This window comes from Lycium ferocissimum, chromosome 1 (genome assembly GCF_029784015.1).
Source record: "Lycium ferocissimum isolate CSIRO_LF1 chromosome 1, AGI_CSIRO_Lferr_CH_V1, whole genome shotgun sequence".
NCBI lineage: Eukaryota > Viridiplantae > Streptophyta > Magnoliopsida > Solanales > Solanaceae > Lycium > Lycium ferocissimum.
Genome location: NC_081342.1, coordinates 16,509,699 through 16,525,729, shown reverse-complemented (window position 1 = coordinate 16,525,729; position 16,031 = coordinate 16,509,699).

Sequence of the window (16,031 nt, the reverse complement as noted above, 5' to 3'; positions counted from 1 at the left end):
TTAGATATACTGTATATAATATAAAAGTCCACATACGCTAGTTAAAGTAAATTAAAAAAAAAAAAAAAAATCCTTTGTCCCAGTTGTAATTTGTAACAAGAAGTTGTCGAGAATTAGTTTATAGTTGGACAAGTTATGTCATGACTGGCTTTACTCAACTCATATTTGATCCAACCATAATGACCTTTGACAAGATTTGTGCAAGTTGAAGTGGGTTGAGAACCCCGGAATCTCATGTTTAAACTAGCCGAGGCAAAAACATTTGATGATTTCTTCTCATCTGTCAGACTAGCGGAATTAGCATATGCGCAAGCTGGCCTAGATACACCATGATCGTTAAAAAGAAATGATTTGTGCAAGTTGAAATCACATAATCTATTTTTACTTGTCCAATTGTCTTACCCATTCATTCAGCATCTCCTGCCTGATGGAGTAAATTTTGTTTCTTCTTCGCCCTATTTAAAGAATTCGAGAAAGGTAAAATAAACTGGTGCTTAACCATTATACTTCACACCATTACAAATCTTGTCAATTTCTTTTTGAAACAAAGGCTTCCTGATGAACTTTCACGTAAAAGAAAGAAGGTAAAGGGGAAAGAACTTTCAGAAAACATGTGATACTTGGAGACCATGTATCTAACTTTTATTATTTTTAAGATGAAAGTAGACTCGTGAAAAGGACGAAAGGAAATAAATAAGAACCTTTAATAAGATGTGAACGCTGTATTAATTAGTGTGGAGAAAATACATATAAATTCCCCTTAGCTTGTCGCCAAAATTCACTTTAGCAATCTAACTTTACGGGCGTTTATTTACCTCATATTCTAGTACGAAGTGAAGTTAACACCCCTTAATGAATGGCGTGACAGGAAAGTGTTATCACTTTCTAAAAAAGCGTGTGAAGAGGAAAGAATTACATTAATAATGGTCCAAAGTGTACACATGTCATTGTCACGACCCGACTAGGGGCCATGACGGGTACCCGGGCCGACTACCGAGCATCACTCATTAGGCTAATTATCATACTCAACCTGAACGCACATAATCTCCAAGGCAATACATATCTATACATAAGCCCTCACGGCTGCAAAAACGATGTACCAAATATACACTGATGTACTCATGAGACAACTACTACCCACGCATATGTATCTATGAGCCTCTACTAGAGTACTGAGACATAAGGACGGGACATGATCCCGTCGTGCCCAAATATGTACACAAAAGAATGTATCAACCAATGGCACCTCTGGAGTAGTGGAGTGCTCCTGTGAATCTGCTGAGTAGCTCCTAAGAATCTGGGCCGCCTCCCTCGCTTACCCCCGGACATGAACACGCCGTCCATAGAAAGAAAAGGACGCGATACGAACGATTTCTGCGAGTATGTAAAGCGTATACACAATAACATGATAAAGAGATGCAAGAGTATAAGGTAACGGGGTAACACATGAATCGATGCCTCTTGCTGCGTAGTCATGCATACTAACTCATATAATAAACAACATCATATCATGTAAGCATATATGCAACTGCCCGAGCATATAGGTACGGTGTGATCATCATTAGCCTGCGTCCGGGCCTCCCTCGTCCGGGGTAAACATCTCATGTCGCCCACTAGTGGTGTCTGCCCATGCCATCTAGACATGGTGTATATGTCGCCCCGCCTTGTACGCACCGGCCACGTGCAGGCACGGTGTAATCTCATCACTATATACTTATCATAAAGCATGCATAAGAACTCAAGTAAAAGTTACAACTCTATCGGGGTGACGTAAGGTCAAGAACCCCCGACTCCATTATGGAGCAGTCATAGTCATCATATCTCACCTTGAAGGAACGAGCATTATAAGGTGAGCTTAACAATAATGAATAATATCAAGGAATCATATAAGGATCATTAGCTTCATAAGACTACCATATCATAAGCTTTAGAGTCTCTAGACTTAGATTCATCATCATCATTGTCATATTCATAGCACATCTCTTATTTTTAGCTCATGAGAAGCTCTTAATACTCATAGACTTATAGTTTCCGGAATATAAGAGAGTTATGGAAAGATAAAGGAAGTCATGTTGTAGGAATCATGCCTTAGAGAAGAAGGGACTAGCCATACATACCTTTTCATCTCCTTAGCTCTATCAACTAAATGGTTTCCTTCGAAGCTAGCGATTCTACATTCAAGAGAATTCGTACTAAGATTAGATAATCGGTAATATACTTAAGCTTAAGCTAAAGCGACTAAAAGCTAATGAAATTTGGGCAGTATTTCCTTTGTTTCTACAACTTCCTCCATATAATATAACAACTCCTAAACATCAACAACAACATCCACAATATCATGATCAATAAACTTGTTAAGCTAGATATTATTCAATTCTCAAGACTCCGTCTTCGAGTCATCCTTAATCATGGTTATCACGCAACATCGTATTTATTCACATATAATGCTTCTTCAACACTCTTAATATCATTCATAACAATATTATACTCATAACATGTCAAGAACTATAATTCAAGTCAAGTTACCATTCAAGAATTCCACTATTCTCGTATTTGTACTCCATTTTCTACTTCCTTCCATAATCCAAGTCTTTTAACCATTCAATACTCTTAATAGCATGAAATGAACATAAAACTCACCTTTGATTGTGTAGAAATGGGTTTTGGATGAAAATGCTTCACTTGGAGAAAACCCTAACTTCAATTCCAAAGAAATTTCTAGCTTCCATCAACCCTAGTTAGCATCCTTGCACCTGATTTCACTAATTTTTGGCGTTTGATCTTTGATCTCTCTTGAATTTGTGTTCATAAGATATATGGAGTGTTCTAGAGATTTCAAGAAGCGTGGTCTTATATTTATAGTTGGGAAAATCTGACCCGTCATGGATTATACGGACACTTATACGGTCCGTATAAGTGACCGTGAAATTGCACCAACAATCATCCTTTCTGCAACCATTATACGGTACCTTATACGGTTCGTATAATTTTATACGGTCCGTATAAGTGACCATATAATACTCCCAGTGATCACCCCTCACTGTGACGGTTATACGGACCACTATACGGACCGTATAATGGGTCGTATAACTCACCCCTTTTTCCAACTTGTCCTTGCTGTTTCGTTTGATCTACAATCCTTATGAAACCTTCTTAACATTTATTTAACACTTCATTAGCAATCTAAGGAGCATTATAACTCTTCCTCAAGACAATTTTAAACCAACATTAGCTTGGTACTTTGCAAAGCCTTTCCAAAACACGACTTATACCTTGCCTTCCTCAACGAACTTTCTTCTCTTGTCTCGAATGTCTTTGGAATCTTAATTAGAATCGCCAAGTAACCTTTCTTACTTGTAGGGACATCGTATACATCTCACCCTGCGTTAGTCTATCTATCACATGACGACATGAATTTTTCGAGGTGTAACAGTCATTCTAATTGGAAATGCAATTAGTTATACTCAATTATGTTTTTCTTATTATTTCATTTTTCATTTAGGATTTCTTTTTCTTTTTCCTTCTCTCAGATTTATAGCCGCCGCCCATCACCACCCCGTTCCATTTTTTTCATAGCGATTTCACTGTCAACGGTGTCGGAGCCAACAAAACTCTCGGCTCCTCCTTCATCATCGCTGCTATGCCGATTTGTTGAGTTTTTATTTTTCCTTAAACCTGCCCCTCTTTGTCTCTTATCAAATCTTATTTTCATGACTATAATTTCTCAAAATTGATCCGTTCTTGAGCTAAATTGTCATTTCAAGAATTTCTGAAACTTTGATGTTAAAACCCCTTCCGGTACATTTAATTTCTTCACTCTTCCCTTTATCAGATTTCTTCTTCTTCCTCAAACTATCAAGCGCCGCAAATACGTTCGAATTCTTCACCATCACAATCCCTTCTTCCCTTATGTTACTCCCCATCATTTCAACTAATTTTTTCAACTAAACCCAATTTTTCTTCTTGAATTTCCGTTCTTCTTCTTCTTCTCAACAAAAAAGGTAAAAGAAAATAAAGAAGGAATTGATAGTCGATTAAACTGTAGGGCTTATGCGTCAACTATACACAAGCTTAATTTCTTGATGAATTCTGTAAATTGGGTATGCAAAATGTGTAAGTTTTGTCGGGTATTTCAAGATTTGAAGAGAGAAAAACTTGTTGTGAATGCATTTTCACCGGAAAATCAAATTCTGGCTATATTTCTTTTAATGTCTATCTCAATTCTCATCAATAAATTACCATGTTGAAAAGCTCCTATGGGCGGGGGCGTTGTGAATCTTTGAATTTTTCTTGTCATGAAAGTGGAACTCTATAAGTTGCCACGGATATGGGAAAGAATAGAAAATAGGGAAAGAAGGAAAAAATTAAAGAAAAATAATAAAATAATTTTTTTAGTTAGTTTCGACGAATTTATTAAAAAAAAAAAAAAGTTTCATTAAATGACGTGGATCTATCACAAAGCGAGTGGTGAAACAACGCCTAACTCTCAACTGGTCTGGGTAAAGTAAGGTTGAACATAATTCAGGTATAAGCTATTTAGGGGGGTAAAGAATTACCCGTAAAGTATAATTGCTAAAGTAAGTTTTCAGTGCAAGTTTAGGGGTGACTTTATGTATTTTCTCATTAGTGTGAGATGATTACATGAATAATTAAACCATACAAAATTAATTTCTGCATTACTAATACCTATATAACTCTAACCAACCGCCAAACGACCCCTTAATGCATGAAAAGTTAAACGAAAATAAAATGGAACTAACAAGAAACCTATACTGAGGCCAAATTGATGAGTCATGTCTAGGGGTGACAATTTTGGCCCAGGCCCAATTGACCCGCCCAACTCGCCCAGATTTTCATGGGTTTGGGCATGACATACAATTATGATGGGCTAAGTTTGGGCTAGCCTAACTTAACCTATTTATCCAAGATAGCCCAAAGCAGCCCATTACTTTAGCCCAAATTGACCCATTCATTATTGGGAAAATGACATAAACTACCTATTTAAGACTCTTTATTACAAAACATAGCGATACTTTTTCTTATTTACAAAACATAACACTACAAAATATAAGAATCTTCATTTTTCATTTTTTTAATTAATTTTTTATGTTTTATTTGTTTTAAAATTTTTTTTTTTTTTGCTCAATGCTTAAAAAAATTAGTCAAAATTTTGTGTATGAAAAATCGAGGATGCATTGTGTCAAAATTTGAATATAGCTTGAAAAAATAAATTTATAATTTGTTTTTAAAAAATATTGATTTTTGATTTATTTAAAAGTTATGAATATTGTAAAGAATTGAGTCAACTTGGGCGGGTTGGGTTACGATCCATTATTTAGTCCATCTTGACTCACCCATTCGCCCAAATACTTTCTTTGGGCGAGGTTGATGCATTAACCCATCTATCTATTCGGCAAATTAGGCTAAAATGGACGTTTACCCTTTAGTCATGTCTTGTAACACCCCAATTTTTTTTTAAACTAGCTTTTGAATTTTTGATTGACCATATCTTGATAATAAGGGTATATTTTACTTCGCACTTCCTGAATGTGAACTTGACGACATTTGAAACTTGTTCGAAGTATTATGGTGTAGTTATATAAACTACTCCTACTATGATTATCTTATTAAATGGATTAGATATTTATAAAAGTGGGTAGCCCCCTTTTTATTTTATTTTATTATTTTTCATCCTTATCTTACTAAGTAAGATATATACCCTTTGGTTCTTATCCTCTCATCCCTACACTTTCAAAGAGTTCTTGAGGATTCCATAACCTTCCACAATCTTCCATAATTTTCCATAATCTTCTATAACCTTCCACAATCTTCCATAATCTTCTATAACCTTCCATAATCCTCCATAACCTTCCATAATCTTCCATAATCTTCTATAACCTTTCCCTATCATCAAGAGAGAAGATAAACATCAAAACCCTAAGGACAATCCATCGAAGGTAATTGTTTTTGTTTCTCTTCAAGGTAGTGATGAACTTGATCTTGGAAAGAGTTGAATAAAGTGAAGTTCTTCTACTATAAGGTATATATACTCTTGTACAAGCTAAGAGGAATTATTTGACGAAGTGGACTTTGGTTGGCCTATGGCGTAGACGATTTGAACTCCTCGAGTTTTAGTGAAACTTTTGTGGTAAAACGCCAAGGTTTGTGTAAAAACTTGAACTTGGAATATCTTTGTTTTTTTTGAAATTTTTGAAGTATCTTGATGGGTTGTTTCCTTACTCTTCATCTTATATCATTGTATGGTTATTATCTCAAGTATTGCAAAACTTTCGCTAAACCACCCATTTGTACGAATTGTTTGATCATTTTGCATTCTTGTTGGGACTTTGTCCTTCTTGTTGCGGTGACTTTGTCATCGATATCGGCATGCTTCTTGATTCGGATCTTGCCCATCTTGACTTTGGATTTACATTTCGTCTTGATGATAGATTTTCGTCCATTTTTGAGTACGAGTGCGGGTCACTTTCAACATGGCTCTTGATTCTCTTGACTATTAAGGACGACCCTTCTTGATTCGGGGCTTCGGTCCATCTTGATATTGATTGTGCTTGGTGTGATGGCATGACGTACGTACATATTCGGGCGAAATTGATTATTTGACAAACTCTCTTGAATTGAATTATAAGCTTTCTTGATACTTAAGCCTTTGAATATTGATATAGATATTTTGAAACTCTTCAAGGTTGGTATTTGATACTTTGATATACTTGTTTACTTGATTTATTGTTATCTTGTTTGACTACCTACTACGGACAAGGGAATTGGAGAATCTAATGGCTCCAAGCCCAAAGTTTATACACCACTAAGCTTTATGCTTAGCGATAGTTGTTTTCTATCGTAGGTAATGTACGGGAAGAGATTTGAAGATGGCTATTTGGAGTAGACTTTTTGGGAGCCTTAGTGAAGATCACATTTGTATATGCATCTAGGTCTTGTAAAATTTTGGGGACTTGTACATGATCCATATGTGGCACTTGTGTATGAAATTTGGAGGCTTGTTGGACACAAGACCATATGCTTGTAACTTGAACTTGGTTACTTATTTTGCTATTTTAGGGTGTACTTCCAACCCAAGTCATGCCATGTACTGGGTTTACACTTTGCCTTGTAATTATGTACAAAGGAAGATACTAGTTTCTATGATAATCGCAAGTTTGAGTTTCGTGTATCTTATGGACTCGCAATGGTGTTGATTTGAAAATATAATTTCAAAATGAAGTTTCTTAAATGTGTTGACTAATTGAGAAGGGAATTACTATTTTAAATTGATACTCTGATATTGTATTTCATCTAAGAAATTTTCGAAGGGTACAACGAAAAAAAATGTCGCACTTTCAACCCTTTTTTTTTCATAGGCCTATTTCAGCGATTAAATATTTTTGTGAATATCTTTCGACATAAATTTCTTCTAAACGTTGTAAGTGTGAAATTAGCTTTTGTTTCGTAAGTGGTATCCTCCCAAAGGGGATGCTACAAGTTTTGGTATCAGAGCCTAGGTTTGTGATTCTAGGATTTTTGTTGTGACTTGTTGTTGTGACTTGTTGGTATACTTATTCCTTTTTTTTTTTTTTACATGTTTTGTTGAGTGTATTGCGCACATGCATCATGTACATGTCCCTAATGCAATGTGATCTTCCCTTATGTAGGAATTAAGTCATGGCCTCTTCTTCTTCTAATAGACCTATGGAAGCCGCTCGTGAGGGTTTAAATAACTCTAATGCCCAACCTCACTTCAGAATGGTTGGAGAACATTTTTCTGATTCTAATCTTCCTCGTACTAGTGGATGCGAAGTGGGAAATAATGAGGGTACAAGAGTTGGGCCACACCTCTAAAACGAGTCATAGTGCTCCTGCCGTTGATCCTCCTTTTCAACAATGATCGATTTCTTTCGTCACATGGCTAGAAGAATGCCCGACCCTAATGAAATGAACTTTGAGAAAATGAGAAAAATGGGTGGAGTTGAGTTTGAAGGCACTGTTGATCCTACGGATGCCGAGCAGTGGTTGGAGCGGATGGAAAGAGTGTTTAAGCAATTAGAGTGTTCAGACGCTGCTAAATTTAACTATCTTTGTCTCACTGTTACAAAAAGATGCCTATGACTGGTGGGTAAGTGTACCAAATGCCAAGGCAAAACCTCCTGTTCTTACTTGGAATGATTTTGTGAAAGAATTTCATATGAAGTATGTCCCACCTGCTTATCATGATGCAAAGAAAAAGGAGTTCTTGAATTTAGAGCAAGGAGGTATGTCTATTGCTGAATATCAGCAGAAGTTTCTCAGGATTTCTCGTTATGCCGGTGGTATTATTAATAACCAAAAAGATAAGTGCCGGCGGTTCGAAGACGGTTTGAATAATTCCATCAGAAAATCTGTGGCGGTCCTACAACATGAAAACTTTTGTAAATTAGTTTCAGCTGCTCTTACTTGGGAAAGGATCGACAAGGAACAAGCTAGTAGAAATGAAAACAAGTTCAGAAAGGCTGATGTAGATTCAGGAGGTCCATCAAAAAGGGAAAGGTTTGCCAATTCCAAAGCTAGTACTGTTCACAAGTAAGCCCAGCATAAGCAAAATAGATCAAATTTCTCTACTGCTAGCACTCCAAGCTATGGCCAAGGCAAGACTCGTATACCCACTTGTGCACAATATGGAAGGAATCACTTTGGTACTTGTAGGAGAGCTTCTGGTGCTTGTTTTAATTGTGGGAGCTTTAATCATAAAGTGAAGGATTGTCCTAATCCTAACCCTACTTCTTCTTCGCGTACGGAAGACTCAGTTCAAAAATCTATTACCGCTCCTTCTCAAGGGAATAGAGGTGCAAGATCTAGAAACACACAAGCAACAGGTGCAGGTGGAGCCAATCAAGCTAGTGAGTCAAGAGCTACAACACGAGCTTATGCTATGAGACAGAGGGATGACCAAGATGGAGCAGACGTAGTTGTTGGTAAATTTCACTTATTTGGCTTATATGTTGTTACATTATTTGATCCTGGTTTTACACATTCCTATGTTTGCTCATCATTGGTTTTTCCTAAAAATATGAAATCACGAGACTTGATTGTGGTGTGCTTGTCCAAAGTCCTTTGGGTCAACAAAGTTGTTTGTAATCAAATCTATCGAGGTTGTCCCTTGGTGATTCAAAATCTAGTCTTCCCTGCCGATTTGATTGAAATGCCTTTCCAAGACTATGATGTCATCATCGGTATGGATTGGCTTCATAGATACCATGCGGTAGTTGATTATAGGTCGAAGAATGTGACCTTGTAGCTCCTTCACTTTCACACATCATTGTTCAAGGTGAAAGATCATTGACATCTAATATTATCTCCTTGAGTTGTAGGCAAGAAAGATGGTTAGTCGGGGTTGTGAAGCTTATCTTGCTCATATATTTGATACACACCTGGAAAGTCCAAGCCTTAAGGATATACCAGTGGTATGTGAATTTCCTGAAGTTTTCCCTGAAAATCTTCCTGGATTACCCCTGGAAAGGGAAGTTGAATTTCCTATAGAGGTTATTCCTGGAACTACTCCTATTTCTATAACTCCTTATCGAATGGCTCCAATAAAATTGAAGGAGTTGAAAATTCAATTGCAAGAACTTCTTAAGAAAGGTTTTATTCCCCCGAGTGTTTCTCCCCGGGGAGCTCCTGTTTTATTTGTGAAAAAGAAAGATGGAACCCTTAGGCTTTGTATTGATTACCGGCAACTGAACAGGGTAACAATTAAGAATAGATATCCACTGCCTAGGATTGATGATTTATTTGACCAGTTAAAGGGTGCTAGGTTGTTCTCAAAAATTGACTTGAGGTCTGGGTATTACCAACTGCGGGTAAGGGAACAAAATGTCCTTAAAACTGCCTTTAGGACTCGATATGGCCATTATGAATTTTTGGTGATGCCATTCGGGTTGACAAATGCTCCTGCGGCATTCATGGATCTGATGAATCGCGTGTTTAAGCCTTATCTTGATCAATTTGTGGTGGTCTTTATAGATGACATTTTAATATATTCCAAGAATAGTGAAGATCATGAAAAGCATCTTCGAATTGTTTTGCAAATTTTGCAAGAGAAAAAGCTTTATGCTAAGCTTTCCAAATGTGAATTTTGGCTTGGTGAAGTGGCTTTTCTGGGACATATTGTGTCAGCTGAAGGTGTGAAGGTGGATCCTAGTAAGATTCAAGCTATTGTTGAATGGAAACCACCTGAAAGTCCAACTGAAGTAAGGAGTTTCTTGGGCTTAGCGGGATACTATAAAAGGTTTGTCAAAGGCTTCTCCATTATAGCCTCTCCTTTGACTAAACTCTTGAGGAAGGATGTCAAGTTCGTATGGGATGGCAAATGCCAAGAGAGCTTTGAAAAGCTCAAATCCTTACCGACCAAGCTCCTATACTTACTTACTATTTGAAGGGAAAGAGTATGTGATATATAGTGATGCTTCTCATCATGGCTTGGGTTGTGTCACGATGCAGAAGGGAAAGTGGTTGCGTATGCCTCTCGAAAATTGAAACCACATGAATTGAACTATCCTACTCATGACCTTGAGCTCGTTTGCATATTGTTTGCTTTGAAAATTTAGAGGCATTACTTATATGGAGAAAAGTGTCACATATTTACTGATCACAAGAGTTTGAAGTACTTGGGTACACAGAAAGAGTTGAATTTGAGACAACGTAGATGGCTTGAACTCATTAAAGATTATGACTGCACGATTGATTATCATCCGGGTAAAGCCAATGTGGTAGCAGATGCTCTAAGTCGTAAAGCCTTTGCTAGTTTATCCCTAAGTCATTTCCCCTTTCTTCTTAAATTAAAAGCCATGAATGCTTGTCTCGCATTTAATTCTGATGGCTCTATTGTTGCTAGTTTGCAAGTCAAGCCAGTTCTACTTGAACAGGTGAAAGAAGCACAGAAGTTAGATGAGAAGCTTGTGAAATTGATCAAAGAAGTTCAAACTGGAGGAAAGCTTGATTTTAAATTAAGGGAGGATGGTGTTCTACTTTATCAAAATAGGTTATGTGTTCCTAAAGATGACAACTTGAGGAAAGAAATTTTGAATGAAGCACATACTTCACCATATGCAATGCATCCTGGAGGTACTAAAATGTACCAAACCATCAAAGAACACTATTGGTGGAACGGTATGAAGAAGGACATTGCGTAATTTATTTCTAGATGCTTAGTTTGTCAACAAATAAAGGCCGAGCATCAAGTCCCAACTGGTTTGTTACAACCCTTGTCGATACCTGAGTGGAAATGGGAAAGAATAACTATGGACTTTGTTTCTGGGCTTCCACGCACTCAAAGAAATCATGATGCAATTTGGGTTATAGTTGATAGGCTAACCAAAAGTGCTCATTTCTTGGCCATCAGAATGGACTACCCACTTGAACGTTTAGCAGAATTGTACGTTAACGACATTGTGAGGCTACATGGTGTTCCTGTTTCTATTGTATCCGACCGAGACCCAAGGTTTACATCCAGATTCTGGACTAGCTTGCAAGAAGCTTTGGGCACTAGGTTGAACTTTAGTACTTCTTTCCATCCTCGGGCGGACGGCCGGTCGAGAGGGTGATTCAAATCTTGGAAGATATGCTTCGAGCTTGCATTATGGAATTTGAGGGTAGTTGGGACAAACACCTAGCCTTGATAGAGTCCGCTTACAATAATAGCTACCAATCAAGTATTAGCATGCCTCCCTACGAAGCCTTATATGGGAGAAAGTGTAGAACTCCTCTTTGTTGGAGTGAAGTTGGTGAAAGAAAATTGGTTGGTCCGGAGATTGTGCAACAAGGCGAGGATAAAGTAAAAGCCATCAAGGATCGTACGAAAATTGCTTCGGATAGACAAAAGTCTTATCTTGATCTTAGAGGCGTGAAATTGAACATCAAGTGGGAGATAAGGTATTTTTAAAGGTTTCTCCATGGAAGAAGATTATGAGATTTGGCCAAAAAGAAAAACTTCGTCCTCGATTTATTGGACCATATGAAGTACTTGAGAGAGTTGGTCCAGTTGCATATAAACTAGCTCTTCCACCGGAGTTAGATAAGATCCACAATGTTTTCCATGTTTCTATGCTTAGAAGATATCGCTCAGATCCATCTCATGTTCTCCTGTTGAATCCATTGAGGTCAGCCCTAACTTGACATATAAAGAGGAACCTATCCAAATCTTGGCGCATGAGACAAAAGAGCTTAGAAACAAGAAAATCCCATTAGTAAAAGTCCTTTGGAGAAATCATTCTGGCAAAGAAGCTACCTGGGAGTGAGAAGAGGATATGCGAATTCAATATCCACAGTTGTTTTGAGGCTAGTATAAGGTAAATTTCGGGACAAAATTTCTTAAGGGGGGGAGAGTTGTAACACCCCAATTTTTTTTAAAACTAGCTCTTGAATTTTTGATTGACCATATTTTGATAGTACGGGTATATTTTACTTCGCACTTCCTGAATGTGAACTTGACGACATTTGAAACTTGTTCGAAGTGTTATGGTGTAGTTGTATAAACTACTCCTACTATGATTGTCTTATTAAATGGATTAGATATTTATAAAAGTGGGCAGCCCCCTTTTTATTTTATTTTATTTTATTATTTTTCATCCTCATCTTACTAAGTAAGATATATACCCTTTGGTTCTTATCCTCTCATCCCCACACTTCCAAAGAGTTCTTGAGGATTCCATAACCTTCCACAATCTTCCATAATTTTCCATAATCTTCTATAACCTTCCACAATCTTCCATAATTAACCTTCCACAATCTTCCATAATTTTCCATAATCTTCTATAACCTTCCACAATCTTCCATAATTTTCCATAACTTTCCATAATATTTTATAACCTTCCATAACCTTCCATAATCCTCCATAACCTTCCATAATCTTCCATAATCTTCTATAACCTTTCCATATCATCAAGAGAGAAGATCAACATCAAAACCCTAAGGACAATCCATGGAAGGTAATTGTTCTTGTTTCTCTTTAAGGTAGTGATGAACTTGATCTTGGAAAGAGTTGAATAAAGTGAAGTTCTTCTACTATAAGGTACATATGCTCTTGTACAAGCTAAGAGGAATTGTTTGACGAAGTGGACTTTGGTTGGTCTATGGCGTAGACGATTTGACCTCCTCGAGTTTTGGTAGAACTTGTTGTGTGGTAAAACGCCAAGGTTTGTGTATAAACTTGAACTTGGAATATCTTTGTTTTTTTTGGAATTTTTGAAGTATCTTGATGGGTTGTTTCCTTACTCTTCATCTTATATCATTGTATGGTTATTATCTCAAGTATTGCAAAACTTTCGCTAAATCGCCCACTTGTACGAATTGCTTGATTATTTTGCATTCTTGTTGGGACTTTGTCCTTCTTGTTGCGGTGACCTTGTCATCGATATCGGCATGCTTCTTGATTCGGATCTTGTCTTGCCCATCTTGACTTTGGATTTACATTTCGTCTTGATGATGGATTTTCGTCCATTTTCAAGTACGAGTGGAAAGCCACTTTCAACATGGCTCTTGATTCTCTTGACTATTAGATGACGACCCTTCTTGATTCGGGGCTTCGGTCCATCTTGATATTGATTGTGCTTGGTGTGATGGCATGACGTACATATTGGGCGAAATTGATCATTTGACAAACTCTCTTGAATTGAATTATAAGCTTTCTTGATACTTAAGCCTTCGAATATTGATATCGATATTTTGAAACTCTTCAAGGTTGGTATTTGATACTTTGATATACTTGTTTACTTGATTTATTGTTATCTTATTTGACTATCTACTACGGACAAGGGAATTGGAGAATCTAATGGCTCCAAGCCCAAAGTTTATACACCACTAAGCTTTATGCTTAGCGATAGTTATTTTCTATCGTAGGTAATGTACGGGAAGAGATTTGAAGATGGCCATTTAGAGTAGACTTTTTGGGAGCCTTAGTGAAGATCACATTTGCATATGCATCTAGGTCTTGTAAAATTTTGGGGACTTGTACATGATCCATATGCGGCACTTGTGTATGAAATTTTGGAGGCTTGTTAGACACAAGACCATATGCTTGTAATTTGAATTTGGTGACTTATTTTGCTATTTTAGGGTGTACTTCCAACCCAGGTCATGCCATGTATTGGGTTTACATTTTGCCTTGTAATTATGTACAAAGGAAGATACTAGTTTCTGTGATAATCGCAAGTTTGAGTTTCGTGTATCTTATGGACCCGCAATGGTGTGGATTTGAAAATATAATTTCAAAACGAAGTTTCTTAAATGTGTTGACTAATTGAGAAGGGAATTACTATTTTAAATTGATACTCTGATATTGTATTTCATCTAAGAAATTTTTCGGAGGGTACAACGAAAAAAAATGTCGCACTTTCAACCCTTTTTTTTCGCATGGGCCTATTTCCGCGATTAAATATTTTTGTGAATATCTTTCGACATAAATTTCTTCTAAACGTTGTAAGTGTGAAATTAGCTTTTGTTTCGTAAGTGGTATCCTCCCAAAGGGGATACTACATGTCTACTATTGAGGAAGCCAACTCAAGTAGAGTTTCATCTGACAACTTGTAGTAGGATGGTTAAACAGTGTTATAGATTGTTTTACGAAAAGTTTTACTATGTGTCTTAGTTGTGTGTGGCTTTTTTTTTTTTTTTTTTTTTTTTTTTTTTTTTGTAAGACAAAAAAGTGGACTCACATCTTACATTTTTGGGTCCACATATTTTAGATTCACTTTTTTATCTCACTAAAAGGAGGCTTACACAACTAATGTCAGTTGTGTGAGACACATATTAAAATTTTTCTTGTTTAACTAGGTTTCTGAAATGTTAAAAGAGGATTTTCTTCTTAGGATATATATATATATATATATATATATATATATATTTGGAGAATGGAAGTGTTTCATCAAATTTTTGATGAAGAAATAAATGATTTCAAATAGTAAAAGAAGCTGGAAAAATAGATTATTTTTAAAAATAAGTGTTTTTTATTTTCATAGGATAAGATTAGCAAAATTGAAAATTATATTTACTAAATTAATTAGTCGTAGTAATTTTTTGGCAAAAGTCATAAATTGACCCTTAAATTATACCCCAAAAGTCATTTTCACACTTAAACTTTAATGGTGACTTATTACACACCATTAAAGTTTAAGTGTGAAAATGACTTTTGGGATATAGCTTAAGGGTCAATTTATAGCTTTTGCTTAATTTTTTTGTTCATAATTTGACACTTAAAAAGTTTTTTTTTGAAAATATTGATTAAATATAAATTACTAATAAAAGCATTTCTCAAATAATTTAACCAAACACGAAATATTTTTCTGCAAAAGCACTTCCAATAAAAGTACTCCGTAGTTAAATAAGTCGATTTCGTCAAAGAAAACTGGAAAAAGAGGAGGTACTTCAGTGATACAGTAATATATTGTCACCATCCGTCAAACTTTATTTATATCAAGTGTATCTGCAAGTCAACCAGATGAAAAAGCAAATTGTACCTCCTCCTCTTGTTAGTAGTTACTGTTCCTCAGAAGGGGAGTCAAAACATATAATGATTCTTTTCTAATTATTAGCATGATTGTACTCTAGAATCTTCAAATGGCCCCCTACCCCTGACATTTGATACATCTTTTTCTCTGATCGTCGTTTTATTATATTATTATTATTATTACTTTAATTACTTTAATAAACACAAATGTCATCATGGAAGTAAAAACCACGTTAAGCCTACGCCAGTTTTGTTCCTCAACGCCCGTAGTTTTTTACCACACGGCAACCAGAGTGTTTGATGAATTAGTTTGAATGAGTTTTACGCATGGAACAACTAATTTTACATAATCAATTCCTTTGAATACATAAAAAAGAGTAGATCAAACTAGAAATAGAATAATTTTTATAAGCTATAGTGTTTTGGGAAAAGACTCTTCAATTCGAAATTAGACAACAGTTTGGTTTGTGTTAAACCTAAAAATATCCTCACCGTCAGTTAAGTAGTTCAAAAGTGTACTCCTGATCACTAATGATGTCTC